Consider the following 14332-nt stretch of genomic DNA (forward strand, 5'->3'; position numbering starts at 1 on the left):
ACATCATCTGACCTAGCATACTAAAATAATCTTATTCCACCACTTCTGCTGGAGAGAAAATCCAAGCCCAGGTCAATGCAGTAATTTGCCTTTATGTCTTTTATAACTAGGTGAAGACATTCCCACAACTGAACCAAAACATCACTAAACACATACGTAGGGCAAGTCCACAAAATTCCACTAAGCCTATGAATGGTCCAAACAAAAACATCAGCAAACAAGTGCGGTGAGGAGCTCAGAAGAGAAGCACAGTGAAGATTTAGTTTTGGGGTCCATTGGCACAGAGATGCTGTTGAACACAGAAGGACCAGGTGGGGAGTTTGTAGATTGATGTGCAAAGAAGGTGTGAACTGTTGCCTGAGGAGGAGATAACAAAAGACGAGGATTCAACAAAGGAAAAGGAGCAGCCAGAGAGATAGAAGACAGTCCAATACATTGTAAATTAGTATGACCTATCCTAATACAAAGCAGTGCTGGATCAAGGCAGGGAGGAGTATGGTAGGAGAATCTCAGGAGTGGGCATCACACTGATGTGACAACAAAAGCATTGCCATTTGAAACATTCAAAACCCTGAACACCTGATGCTTCCATGAGGGGTGATGGGGGGACAAAGTGAATGAGAGAGAATTGTGGGGTGTCCAGAGACCTCCCTCTGTCACCACTAGCCTCTCCAATTCTTCAGATGCCCCAAGATGGAGTCTTTCTTTTAGCTGATACATGTGTTTGTGTTTCTACCATCATGTCATACCCCACCCAAGAGAAGACACCTCTTTGACTACAGTGGATCAGGTTTCTTTTCTTCTACATCTGAACTTGCTAAAGGAATAGTTATCAATCCCTACACTAATTCCTGAGCTCACATTCTTCCTTAAACTATCTACCAAACTTGTTATTGTTGTTTACTGTCATTAGGTGCTGTTGAGTCCGTTTTTGATGTATAGGGAGGTACAGGATCCAAGTAAGGGGAGGGAGATGACAGGCCCCACCCTACCCCAAGAGGGAGGAAGGGGGGAAAAGCTGGGGATGACAGAGACACTGGATCCAGGTAAGGGGAGGGTGAGGAGGTTTTGAACAGCTAAGGGAGACAAACTTGTTTGTCAGTTTGTCCTACTGTGGTAGCTTGCACATTGCTGTGAGGCTTGAGGCTATGCTGCCAGTGTTTCAAATGCCAGCAGGGTTGCACATGGTGCACATCTTATAGACCAAGACAGACTAAGAAGAAGGAAGAGAACTTTTAGAGAACTTCTCAAAGAATTGGCCAAGGAAAACCTTATGAATAGCAGAAAAACACTGTCTGATACATTACTGCACAACTTTATGAATAGCCCAGAAACATTGTCTGATACAGTGCAGAAAGAAGAGCCCCTTAGGTTGGAAGGCACTCAGAAAACAACTGGGAAAGAGCTGCCTCCTCAGAGTAGAACAGACCTTAATGACTTGGATAAACAAAAGTCCTTGGGACCTCCATTTGCTGATGTGGTACAACTCAAATTGAGAAGAAAGAACTGCAAACATCCATTAACAATCAGAACATGGAATGTATGAAGTATGAATCTAGGAAAACTGGAAGTTGTCAAAATAAAATGGAACACATAAAGATTGATATCATAGGCATTAGTGAGCTGAAATGGACTGGTATTGGCCGGCCATTTTGAATCAGACAACCATATGATCTACTATGCCAGGAATGACAATTTGAAGACGAATGGTGTAGCATTCATCATCACAAAGGATGTTTCAAGATCTGTCCTACAGTACAAGGCTGACAGTGATAGGATAATATCCATATACCTACAAGGAAAACCAGTTAATACTACTATCATTCAGATTTATGCACCAACCACCAAAGCCAAAGATGATGAAATGAAGATTTTTATTAACTTCTGCAGTCTGAAATTGACCAAACATGCAATCCAGATATGTTAATTATCACTGGTGACTGGAATGCAAAAGTTGGAAACAAAGAAGAATCACCCATAGTTGGAAAATTTGGCCTTGGTGATAGATGATAGAATTTTGCAGGACAAATGACTTATTCATTGCAAACACCTTTTTTCAACAACACAAACAGTGGCTATACACATGGACTTGGTAGGATGGAATACACAGGAATCAGATTGACTACCTCTGTGGCAAGAGATGATGGAAAAGCTCAATATCCTCAGCCAAAACAAGGCCAGGAGCTGATTGCAAAACAGGCCATCAACTGCTCATATACAAGTTCAACTTGAAGTTGAAGACAATTAAAACAAGTCCACGAGAGCCAAAATATGACCTTGAATATATCCCTCCTGAAATTAGAGACCATCTAAAGAATAGATTTGATGCATTGAACACCAATGACTGAAAACCAGAAGAATTATGGGATGACATCAAGAACATCATCCATGAAGAAAGCAAGAAGTCATTAAAAAGATGAGAAAGGGAAAAAAAAAAAAAGACCAAAATGGATGTCAGAAGAGACTCTGAAACTTACCCATGAGCAGAGAGTAGCTAAAGCAAATGGAAGAAATGACAAGATAAAAGAGCTGAACAGAAGATTCCAAAGAGCACCTTGAGCAGACAAAAACAATTACTATAACAAAATGTGCAAAGACCTGAAGTTAGAAAATCAAAAGGGAAGAACATGGTCAGCATTTCTCAAGAAGAAAGAACTGAGGGAAAAATGTAAGCCTTGAGTTGCAATATTGAAAGATTCTATGGGCAAAATACTGAATAATGCAGGAAGCATCAAAAGAAGATGGAAGGAATACACAGAGTCACTGTACCAAAAAGAATTGATTGATGTTCATCCATTTCAGGAGGTGGCATATGTTCAAGAACCAATGGTATTGATCTCTTTCAAGTGCTGAAGAGAAAAAGTGTTTCCTTGAAGACTAAGGTATGCCTGACCCAAGCCATGGTATTTTCAATTACCTCATATGAATGTGAGAGCTAGACACCGAATAAGGAAGACAGAAGAAAAATTGATGCTTTTGAGTTGTGGCACTGGCGAAGAATGAGGAAAGTGCCATGAACTGTTAAAAGATCTAACAAATCTGTCTGGAGGAAGTCCATCTAGAAGCAAGAATGGCCAGAGTTCATCTCACCTACTTTGGTCACGTTGTCAGAAGGGACCATTCCCTGAAGAAGGATGTCATGCTTGGTAAGGTGGAGGGTCAATGAAGGAGGGGAAGGCCCTCAACGAGATAGATTGTCACGGTGGCTGCAGCGATGGACTCGAGTATAGCAGGAATCATGGTTTGGCAATTACATAATGATGTAACTTGGCAGTCATTAATGAAGTAATCATCCCCCCTGACATGATCTGATGTGATCAGCTCATTTATTATAAGGAGATTAGGGTAGGATACAACACCTTTACTCAGGTCACAGCCCTGATGGGAAGTAAAGAGTGCTTCCCTTAAAGTGTGGCCTGTGTCACCCTTTATCCTAAGGAGATAAAAGGAGAGAGAACTGAGCAGAGAGAGACCTGCTACCACCAAGAAAGAGGAGCCGGGAGGGGACCGTGTCCTTTGGTCTCAGGGTCCCTATGCTGGTGTGATGGTTGGAGCTGTGTGTCAACGTGGCTGGACCACAATTCTGAGTGGTTTAAACAGTTGTGGTGTGGGCTATTCCCATGATGAGATGGGGTGTATGTGTTTTGAGTGGCCAATCTGTTGAGAGGGAGTTTCCCTGGGTATGTGGTCTGCTTCCAATATATTTATAGGCATCCTGGGAAAATGAGACACTCTTCTGTGGATCGGGATCCTGCTGTGCTTCCTACAACTGTCTGTGAGCAAACAATCCACCATTCGGCCTGGAGGTCTCGGATTCATCATTCATAGGAGTCAACAGCTGGTGTACTGCCTGCCAACCTTGAGCTCCTCAGCCCCTGCAGCTGTGTGAGTCGGGAAAAGCCTCCAGCTTGACATTTGATCCAAGATCTTGGGACTTGCCAGCTTCTATAAGTGTGTGAGCCATTTTCCTAAGATAAATTTCTCTTTCTCTATATGTACATATAAGCTTTACTGGTTTCACTTCTCTAGAGAACCCAGGCTAACACAGCTGGGAACCTCCTAGAAGCAGAACATACAGAGAGAAAGCCTTCCCCTAGAGCCGGCACTCTGACTTCAGACTTCTAACTTCCTAAAGTGTAAGACAGAGAATTCATTTTTGTCTGTGAAAAGCCATCCACTTGTGGTATTTCTGTCACAGAAGCAGGAGCAATCTGAGACAAATGATAAATTCCTAAGGTGAAAGGTTGCCAGGAACTTCATGGCCAATGGACCAATCCCACTGTTCAATCTAAATATCAAACAACGACACAATAAGGTTGGAGGGAACACACAGAACTTCCTAGGAAGTGTGATTCCAAAGAAACTTAATCAATAGCCAGTTCTAACTACCATCTCACAGGAAACACAGTAGATGAGGCAACAGGAAATGACCTCACAATGATTCATCCAGAACGTGGGAGGCCTGCAGGACGCATGGCCTCGTTTCTCCACAAGTGATTAGTCTCATCATAGGAGGCTGCTGCCAGAGATGAATAGACTAACACAACATGTCACCAAGCACATTGCCCAGACCTTCTGTAGCCTGACTTGTATAAACCAGTGGTGGAAAGACGTCTTGAACACACCAGGGAATTAAAAACATGGACTGGGAAAGAGGTGATACTAAAGCATCACCGTTAATTTTTAGGTGTGAAATGGAACATTGATTACGTTTCATAAAGCAGCCCTTGCTGTTAAAAATCAGAGGAAATAGTTCTGTTTGAAATCATATGATGCCTGGGGTTTGTTATGAAGTGCTGCAGTTTAAAAAAAAAAAAAACTTTCTGGGGGTGAGATGACATGAAGTAAACCCAGCAAAACTGCCGGGGCTGGCAGCAAGGCTCTGGACTTGATGTGAATCATGGCTGAATATTTCCTTATTTAAAGTTAAATGAGCTGTCATTATCTTACTCCCTGTAACTCTGTTGCTCACCCTATGAGTTTTATCTCATATTGTGGTCTTCCTGTCAGCCAGGAAAGCCAAAACAGGAACTCTGGGAATGGCCTCTAATATCTGTAGTCGACAGGTGATAGCCGTGAGCAGGTGAATGAAGGAATGAATGAAAGAAAGATAAACATTAGGCTTGTATTGAACTGAGCCTTTGGGAAGTGGCATTTTCCAGTTTGGAGACAGAAGATGTCGGAACACTGAGTAGTGGATGTGCAAACCAGGGGGAAATGGGCACACAGCTTGCAAGACCTTGCAAGACAGAAAGCATCCTTCCAAATATGTTAGTTCCTTGGTGGTCCTTCACTCAGCAAACGTGACCCAAATCCCTGGTTAAGGGTTAAGATTTAATGAGAAGGTAAGGGGTAATGGGTGGACCTGGGTTACAAGGTCAATCAGACCTGCCTCTGGTCCCGAGACCTGCCAATTAAATTAGCTGGGCAACCATATAACATGGACTGGGTCAGTCTATCTAATCTCTGTGGACTCCTATAGACCCAGCCACCCAGTGGGTAGAAGGCGACCAACCACCCCAGGCAGCCTGCAGGTTCCATAGGGCAGTGTGTGACCCACAGGCAGTATTTAGCTCCTTCTGTCTTCACCACCCCGCAACCCAGCCAGGATAAGAATGACCTGAGTCACTGCACACTGTGATATCCACACGGACCATATCCACATCATGTGACCCAGGCTGCGTGCAGGTCCAGGGGGGCTGCCACCCTTCCTTTTCCCTCTGGTCAGATTCAGTTATCTAAACAGAGCATATCGAAGAGGAGAGATGTTCCTCACTCAAGAAATTGTATTCATTTTGGAAAACCAAAGCCTCCTGACGTTACAGGAGCTCCCTCCATGCACAATGCCATTCTTCCGAGACACCATTTCTCTCCATCGGAGTGTCCTCACTGGAGGCTCACAACAGCCTTGTTTTCCCTCAGCTTTCTCCGGCCCTCAGAGAGGCTGCCCCGAACAGACACCCTCAGAGCTCAGGCTTCCAAACTACCTGAGGCTCTTTTATGCCATGTTCATGACTGTCACAGAGGGAAGTGACAAACTCACACTGTCCCCTCACATGACGGAGGATACAGGGACCTCTCGTAGAGACAAGGGCACTTGTTGTTCTGTGAATCACATCTGACATGATTATTGAACACACTGTGCTCTGTGGGTCCATTTGGGCAGAACTCCAAGGACGTTAATCACGACCCTCTCTGACCCACAATCGTGGCTCCCATCAATCGTTATTTAGCAGAAGAGGGTTGTGTTCTCATTCATTTAACCATTTCGGAGAAAGGTGGCAGAGCTGAAGCTCGGCTGCCGGGCGCTGTCTGCTAGTGTGCTTCTCCCAGAACCTTCATTTCCTGCCTTGGCAACACCTCAATCTACCTGCTCTAATTAGTGGACCAGGGCTCCTAACATACCCTGCTTGGCCAGCGAGCTTCTCCTCGGAGAAAACTGTTAGGTCCTGAGGGTTCTAACTGTGATCTTATCACAGAGGCATTTGTGGCTATCAGGGTAAGAGACCTGCAAAACAGGTCACAGATCCCACACACATGGGTCTACGAATGAAGGAAAGCCCCTCCCTTTCGTGAGAGCACCACAGAGAAGAAAATTTTCTGCACCTGCTTAGATTTTTCTCCCGCAGAGAGTAAACACATAATAACAATACATCTGTAGACAACTGCAGTTCTCTGACTATTTTGTTCATCCTTGCTGGTCAAGGCCTTGTGGGCTTCGATTAGATGAGCATCCATCCCTAAAGGCCTCCAGCTCTAACTAAAATCGCTGAAAGGCTGAAAGGAGGTGGGATGGGCCCAGAGCTTGGACGAGGAGACCAACGCACCACTGCAGGGAGGTGAGGAGGCAGGCGACGACACTATGGTCTTACCACAACGCTAGGGGATATACAAAGATAGTGTTGACCATCATTAAGTGAAAGACAAAAACAATACTAGTCTGGGGTCTAGAATCCCCAATCCCTTAACCAGGCAAGTAAGGCCAAGAAGCCACCCCTAAAAGAAGCATGGAGAGGAAGAAGGAATGCAGGAAACTAGACAGGGAGCTGTGTGCTTTTCAGGTGCTAATGCATGGTCCCCACCACAACATTATGAGATGGGCACTATCTACTTTGCAAATGAGGACACCAACATGTCAAGTCACTTTCCCAAGTCAAGCGGCTGGAGCTCACCTTGGAAGGAGTTCTCACTGCAGCTGGGCCAGGGACCCTCCACATGCAGCCTGTATTTGGCTGCCCTCCTCCTTCCCACCCAAATCCACTGTCTAGGAAGCTTGTGTATGTGGGCCTCCTGGCCTACGGCCCAGTGCAGTTTCCAGAAGAGCTGGGGGCCCAGAACACAGAGAAAACACCACAGAAGCAGGCGGGGAGCTCCCACGCTGCCCTATGCTAGCTTGGCCCGAGATGTTCCTCCTCTAACGCAAGAGGGAGCTGAGCAAGCAGGACTCCGAGGAAAGGCCAACAGAGCCGTGCACAACCAGCCCTGGTCTTCCAAAGCCCACCCTAGTTCACGGTGGGCTTTCAGGGAGCACAGGTAAAGACCTTCCATTGAAGCAGGAAAGACACCATCCTAAGGAGCTCTGGTGGCATGGTGGGTAAGGCATTTGGTTTCTAATCAGAAGGTCAGCAGTTCAAAGCCACCAGCCACTCTGCAGGAGGAGAATGAGGCAATCTACCGCTGTAAAGATTTACAGCCTTGGAAACACAATGGGAGTCACTACAAGTCAGAATCAGCTCAATAGCAGTTTTTGTTTATCACACCAGCAAAGCAGGTGAGATTTCAAAGAAGGCAAATCTCAAGGAACAAATACCGAAACAATGAGGAACAAAAGCAGAGCATCTCATAGGAGATGCAGTTACTTTGCCCAAAGTCCCACCACTAGCCCCATCGTTTCTAGCTCACTGCTTCCTCATCCATCCTCTCTGGAGGTCATCCTGAAGGTCTCAGCAGAGATCTGAAGTACCACTCCCTCCTCTGGAAGTCAGCAGTGCCCACCAAACTTCTCATATGGGGAGGAGATAAGCAGGTCAGGCTCACAGAGCCAGTGTTCGCAGAATGTGGGCCCAGGACCAACACCTCTGGGAACTGGTTATAAATACAGAATCATATGCCCCCTACAAACCCACAGAATCAGAAACTCTGGGCTAGGCCCAGCATCATGGCCTAACCAGCCTTCCAAGAGATTCTGAACTTGAGAATCATGGCTATCGTGCATGTCAGGGTGAGGTGTAGGGTGCATTAGGTTCACTGGAAAGATTTCCAAACTCCTCCGGTCCAGCCCACCACATGCCAGCGAAACTGGAACATCTGTGAGGGGAGCCCTGGCACCAGGAATGTTCCACTTCCCCAGTGATTCCACTGTGCCATCTCCTTGAACGCCAGCATCCCAGCAGTGCTGTCCCAGGATGGGTTTCCTTGTGCACAGGCTTGTTGAAGGTGGTCTGAAGCCTGTCTCAGAGACAATGGCCTTGTGTGAGCTAAGCAATGTGACCAGGAGGCCGATTCTGACCCCTGCCCACCTGGAAAGCTGAACTTGGTGGGGGATGCCCTGGGGGCTCAAGAGGGGGTTGTGTGCATGTGATAGTTGGAGCTGTGTGTCAACTTGGCTGGACCACAATTCTGAGTGCTTTAAACAGTTGTGATGTGGGTTATTCCCGTGATGAGATTGGATGTATATGTTTTGAGTAGCCAATCCATTGAAACGGAGTTTTCCTAGGGGTGTGGCCTGCTTCCAATATGTTTATGTACATCCTGGGAAAATGAGACACTCTTTTGTCAATCTGGATCCTGCTGTGCAGCCTACAACTGTGTGCGAGTGAACAATCCACCATTTGGGTCTGGAGATCTTAGTCCCAAAGGGAGGAACACTCCCACCTGGAGACTGCATTGAACTGAAAGTTAAGAATACCACCTGGCCATTGTGGTGTAATTTTCCATTGACTTTAGTCACAGGGCGTGGTAGTACTAAGAGATGTCCTAAAGAATCTCCTGTATTCTACACATATTCTTTGTTACCTCCATTATATAATACCAATCCAATTTCCCCTTGGTAATCAGGATCTATCACACCAGATAGTAATGCCCTTCTTTGTCTGTTGTTCTATTATATATACAAAATAAATATATATATATTTATACATATATATATGTATTATATATTACTGTGTGTGTATATATGTGTGTGTGTGTGTGTGTGTATAAAAGTTTTACTGGTTTTGCTTCTCTAGAGAACCCAGCCTAACACGGTGCTTGTGCACAGTGCAGGCCAGTTAATGCAGATCCCCACTAACCAGAGAGGGGGTCTAGGGCAGTTCCTCCAACCTCAGCTGCACACTGGGATTTCCATTGTTGGGAAGGGGTGAGCTCTTCAACACAGATGTAATCTGTCTGAGGGAAGCCTGGGTATTGTTTCTAAAATCCCCTCCAAGGGACTGTAACGTAGCCAAAGCGGACAACTCTTAGAACCATGTCACAGTCTCACTCTGAGTCTGGGAGCTTCATCGTACAGCCTTTGTAAATCTAAACATAAAAGCTGAGACTAGGTAATTTATACAAAAAAAAACTGTTCCAGCTTGCCTTCACAACTTAGGGTGTGCGAAGATTCCTTCAACCAGATTCAGAAAAGCACTGCATACATTGGACCTGATAAACCTTACGAGTGTCTACTCTTCAAAAGAGTATTACTATATAAAACTATATAAACAAGCAAGCTACAGATAGGGAGAAAATGTTCTCAGTAAAATATCTGACAAAGACCTTGTATCTAGAATAGATAAAGTACGCTTGAAACTCAATAATAAAAATACAAACATTCCAGTTTTATAAATGGGCAAAAGACTTCTACAGACCATTAAAATGAAGATACAACAAAGCATGTGAAACAATGCTTACTATCACTAGTCATCAGGGAGATGGCACTCATAACACTAAGGGCTAAATTTAAAAGACTGGCAATGGCAAGTACTACATGAAATTGGAGCAACTGGAATGCTCCTATTTTTCTGATGGAAATGTACAATACTGTAACTACTAGGGAAAGTAGTTTTTCAGTTTTTCTATAAAATTAAAAATATACCTACCTAAGTCCCAGTAATCCTTCACCTAGTTATTTTTCCAGGAGAAATAAAAATATACCTTTAAAAAGATTCTGTTAGCAGGTCAAGAGATATAACCTTCATGTAATACCCTCTCTAAAGAAAAATTCATCCAAAATCATGCAAGTCAGCCATGCACTCACTCATGAACTTTTAGAATCCATTTCATTTGTAGATCATGCACTGCCAGTAATCATCTGAAAATTGTAAGCTAAAAAGTGCTTCAAATTTTGCCTAAATTGTGCACAGATAATTGTTGTAATTAGAATGGTGATTCAGCTTTTAAAATTTGCATACAAAAGTACAATAAAATAATACTAGGATTGAGTAGCAAGAACATAGACATAGTTCAAATATAATTCCACCTTTTTAGAAAGCCCTGGGTAGAAAAGGGCTTACATTAACACATCCAGATCACTGATTAAACCATCTGCTTTACTCAGATAATAAGAACTTACATATGTACACACGCATATGCAGGTACTAGATTAAGTTCAAATTTTCTTCTGAGAAAATAGTAAGTTGTTTGATCCATATGTGCCCAATTTATTGAACATGTGTGGCTGCTTTTCCTTTAAACTGCTGCACCACACCATTAACAAAAACGATTCTATCATTTATTTACTGAATAACTACAAAGTGAGTTGACATTTTCATTGGAGGGACAAGAGCAAATTATTATGCCCTTGACATTCATCTAATAAAGATATTTTACTGACCTTTCATGTATAAAAGTCCATGACTTTTTTTTCCCTCACTTGTGAACTTCAGAAAAGATAATGAAAATAGGATTTTAAGTTCTAAAACAAAATATGTCTACTGAGAAATTGAAGCCGTGACCTAAGATATGAAGTGCTTGGGTACGTTTAAATACCTGCATGCATATATAAATTTCAAACCTTTGAAATGCAGTTCTTTTGTACACGTTGAACCTTGGTGCTAATGGCTCCTATAAGCTAATTGTTATACTGTCAAAACTGTTCTTCTGTTTGGGGAGTAGAAACCAGTGGGCTGCTTCTACCTGTGGCCAGAGTGGTCTGGGTGCTGGAGGGTTTCTACAATGCTCCTTCTCCAGCCTCAGCTTTCCACAGATGCTGGGGACCTACAACATCTAAACTCATAGCCATGGCGTCAATTCTGACTCATAGCACCCCTAGAGGACAGAATAGAATACCCCGTAGGGTTTCAAAAGCTGTTGATCTTCACAAAAGCAAATCTCAAACCAAACCCACTGCCATGGAGTTGATTATGACTCATAGCACTCCTTTAGGACAGAATAGAACTGTCCCTTAGTGTTTCTAAGGCTATAAATCTTCACAGGAGCAGACTGCCTCATCTTTCTCCCTTGGAGCAGCTGGTAGGTTCAAACTTCCACCTTCCCGGCCAGTAGCCATGTGCTTTCCCCACTGCACTGCTAGAGCACCTCCTCTGCAACACAGACAAGGTCTTTCTCCACACTCATGCTCCTCCCCTCTAAGACACTGCTGTTGCTTTTACCCTGTGCTGAATGGGGGCAGTGGTGGTTCGGTGGTAGAATTCTCACCTTCCATGCAGGAGATCTGGGTTCAATTCCTGGTCATTGCAACGCCTGCATGATGGCCACCTGCCTGTCACTGGAAGCTTGTATGTTGTTATGGAGCTGAACAGGTTTCATCAGAGCTTCCAGACTAAGACAGAGTAGGAAGACAAGCCAAGTGCATCGAGCAGTAACAACAAACTTATAATGAAAGCAGTAGTGGGGAAGTTACTGTGTCCTCTAGGTCTAGTCTGAGTTTTAGGTGGGCCATGTGCACCTGGGCCAAGGGGGTTGGACTTTTTCAGTGTTACTTCCCCTTTGCCCCATGATAGCCAAATTCTACCTTGTATCTCTAGTAGGAGTTGAAGGGGAAAAGTTTCCTGCACTTCCTCCAACTGCACACAGCTGAGAAGACAACCAGAGAACTTAAAACTAGGTCAAGAGACCTTGTACAAGCTGAAATGTAGAGAGAAACAAGAATGAAAACAGAAAAGAAAAAAAAAAATCAAACTCAGTGAGACACTATGAAATGGCCTAACATATGTGTAATTGGTTTATAGAGGAAGCATGGAAAAGAACAGAAAATAAATATTTTCCAAAATTAAGGAAAACTGCAGTCTCAGAAGCTCAGAAAATCCTAAACAGGATAAACAGAAATCTCATCAACTTGCTGAAAAATAGATAGGAAATTGTGAAAGCAGAGAATAGAAATGTTATACATTTCACAGAGAAACAAAGAATTACAGCACATTTCTCAAAAGTAATGTAAGTCTGACCACATCTTTAAAATATTGAAAAAAAAAAAAACTGTCAGACAGAATTCTACCTCCAAAGAAAACATCTTTCAAAGAAAGGGTGAAATAAAGATGTTTGCAAAGAATTACAGCACATTTCTCAAAAGTAATGTAAGTCTGACCACATCTTTAAAATATGAAAAAAAAAAAAAACTGTCAGACAGAATTCTACCTCCAAAGAAAACATCTTTCAAAGAAAGGGTGAAATAAAGATGTTTGCAAAAAAAAAAAAAAAAAAGTTCTTCAGACAGAAAGATCATAATACCAAATAGATATTTGGATTTGCACAAAGAAATGATGAATCTTGGAAATTCTGATAGTGAACAAAAATATAAAAGACTTTTTTTTCTTATTTGTATTCACTTTTTTTTAAAAAAAAAGTAACTGGTATTTTAACACAAAAATCCACCATCTTTCCTGTCTTTTTAATGACCTTTTACTCTCTTCATGTATGATGTCCTTGATGTCATTCCACAACTTTTCTGGTCTTTGGTCACTGATGTTCAATACATCAAATCTATCCTTCAGATGGTCTCTAAATTCAGGTGGGAAGAACTCAAGGTCACATTCTGGTTACCATAGAATTGCTTTAATCTTCTTCAGCTTCGACTTAAACTTGCATATGAGCAATTGATGGTCTGCTTCACAGTCAGCCCCTGGCCAGAATATGACTTATGATATTAAGCTTCTCTGTTGCCTCTTTCCAGAGAGGTAATCGATTTGATTCCTGTGTATTCCATCTGGAGAAGTTCAAGTATATCTTAGCCACTTACGTTACTTAAAAACCAAAAAAAGTATTTGCAATGAATAAGTCATTGGTCTTGAAAAATTCTATCGTTCAGTCTCTGCCATCATTTCTGTCACCAAGGCCATGTTTTCTCCTTCTGTGTTCCCAACTTTCACATTCCAAACACCAGTAAATATCAGTGCATCTTGATAGCATGTTAGCTCAGTTTCAGACAGCAGAAAATGGTAAAAGTCTTCAATTTCTTCATCTCTGGCTTTACTGGTTGGTGCATAAATTTGAATAATGTTAGTATTAACTGTCTTCCTTGTAGGAGTATAGATATTATCCTATCACTGACAGCATTGTACTTCAGGACAGATCTTGAAATTTTCTTCTTAATTCTGAATGTCATGCAATTCCTCTTTCAATCTTTCATTCCTGGCAGAGTAAATGACAGGATTGTCTGGTTCAGAATGGACAATCTTAGTTCATTTCAGATCACTGATGCCTAGAGTACTGACCTTTATGCATTCCATTTCATTTTTGACAACTTCCAATTTTCCTAGATTCATACTTCATACACTCCATATTCCAATAATTAAAGGATATTTGCAGTTGTTTCTTTGCGTTTTTGAACCATGCCACATCATGAAATGAAGGTCCTGAAAACTTTATTCTATCCACATCATCAAGGTCGCCTCTACTTTGAGGAGGCAGCTATTCCGCAGTCGTATCTTGAGTGCCTTCCAACCTGATGGACTCATCTTCCAGCACTATATCAGACAATGTTTCAGGCTGTTCATAAAGTTTTCCAGTAATAAATCAGACAGTGTTTCACTGTTATTGATAAGGTTTTAAGGCGCCAATTTTTTCAGAAGTCTACTGACTCATCCTTCTTCCTAAGACCAAAATGAATGTCAAAAGAGACTCTGAAACTTGTTCTTGATGGAGAGTAGCTAAAGTGAATGGAAGAAATGATGAAGTAAAAGAGCTGAACAGAAGATGTCAAAGGGAAGCTCAAGAAGATAAAGTAATATAATGAAATGTGCAAAGATCTGGAGTTAGAAAACCAAAAGAGAAGAAGATACTCAACATTTTTCAAACTGAAAGAACTGAAGAAAAAGTTCAAGCCTTGAGTTGCAATATTGAAGGATTCTATGGGCAAAATATTGAATGATGCAGAGGAAAAAAAAAGATGGAA

The sequence above is a fragment of the Orycteropus afer genome, unplaced genomic scaffold (assembly GCF_000298275.1).
Source record: "Orycteropus afer afer isolate SDZICR_OR568_19922 unplaced genomic scaffold, OryAfe1.0 scaffold00385, whole genome shotgun sequence".
In the NCBI taxonomy this organism is placed as follows: Eukaryota; Metazoa; Chordata; class Mammalia; order Tubulidentata; family Orycteropodidae; genus Orycteropus; species Orycteropus afer.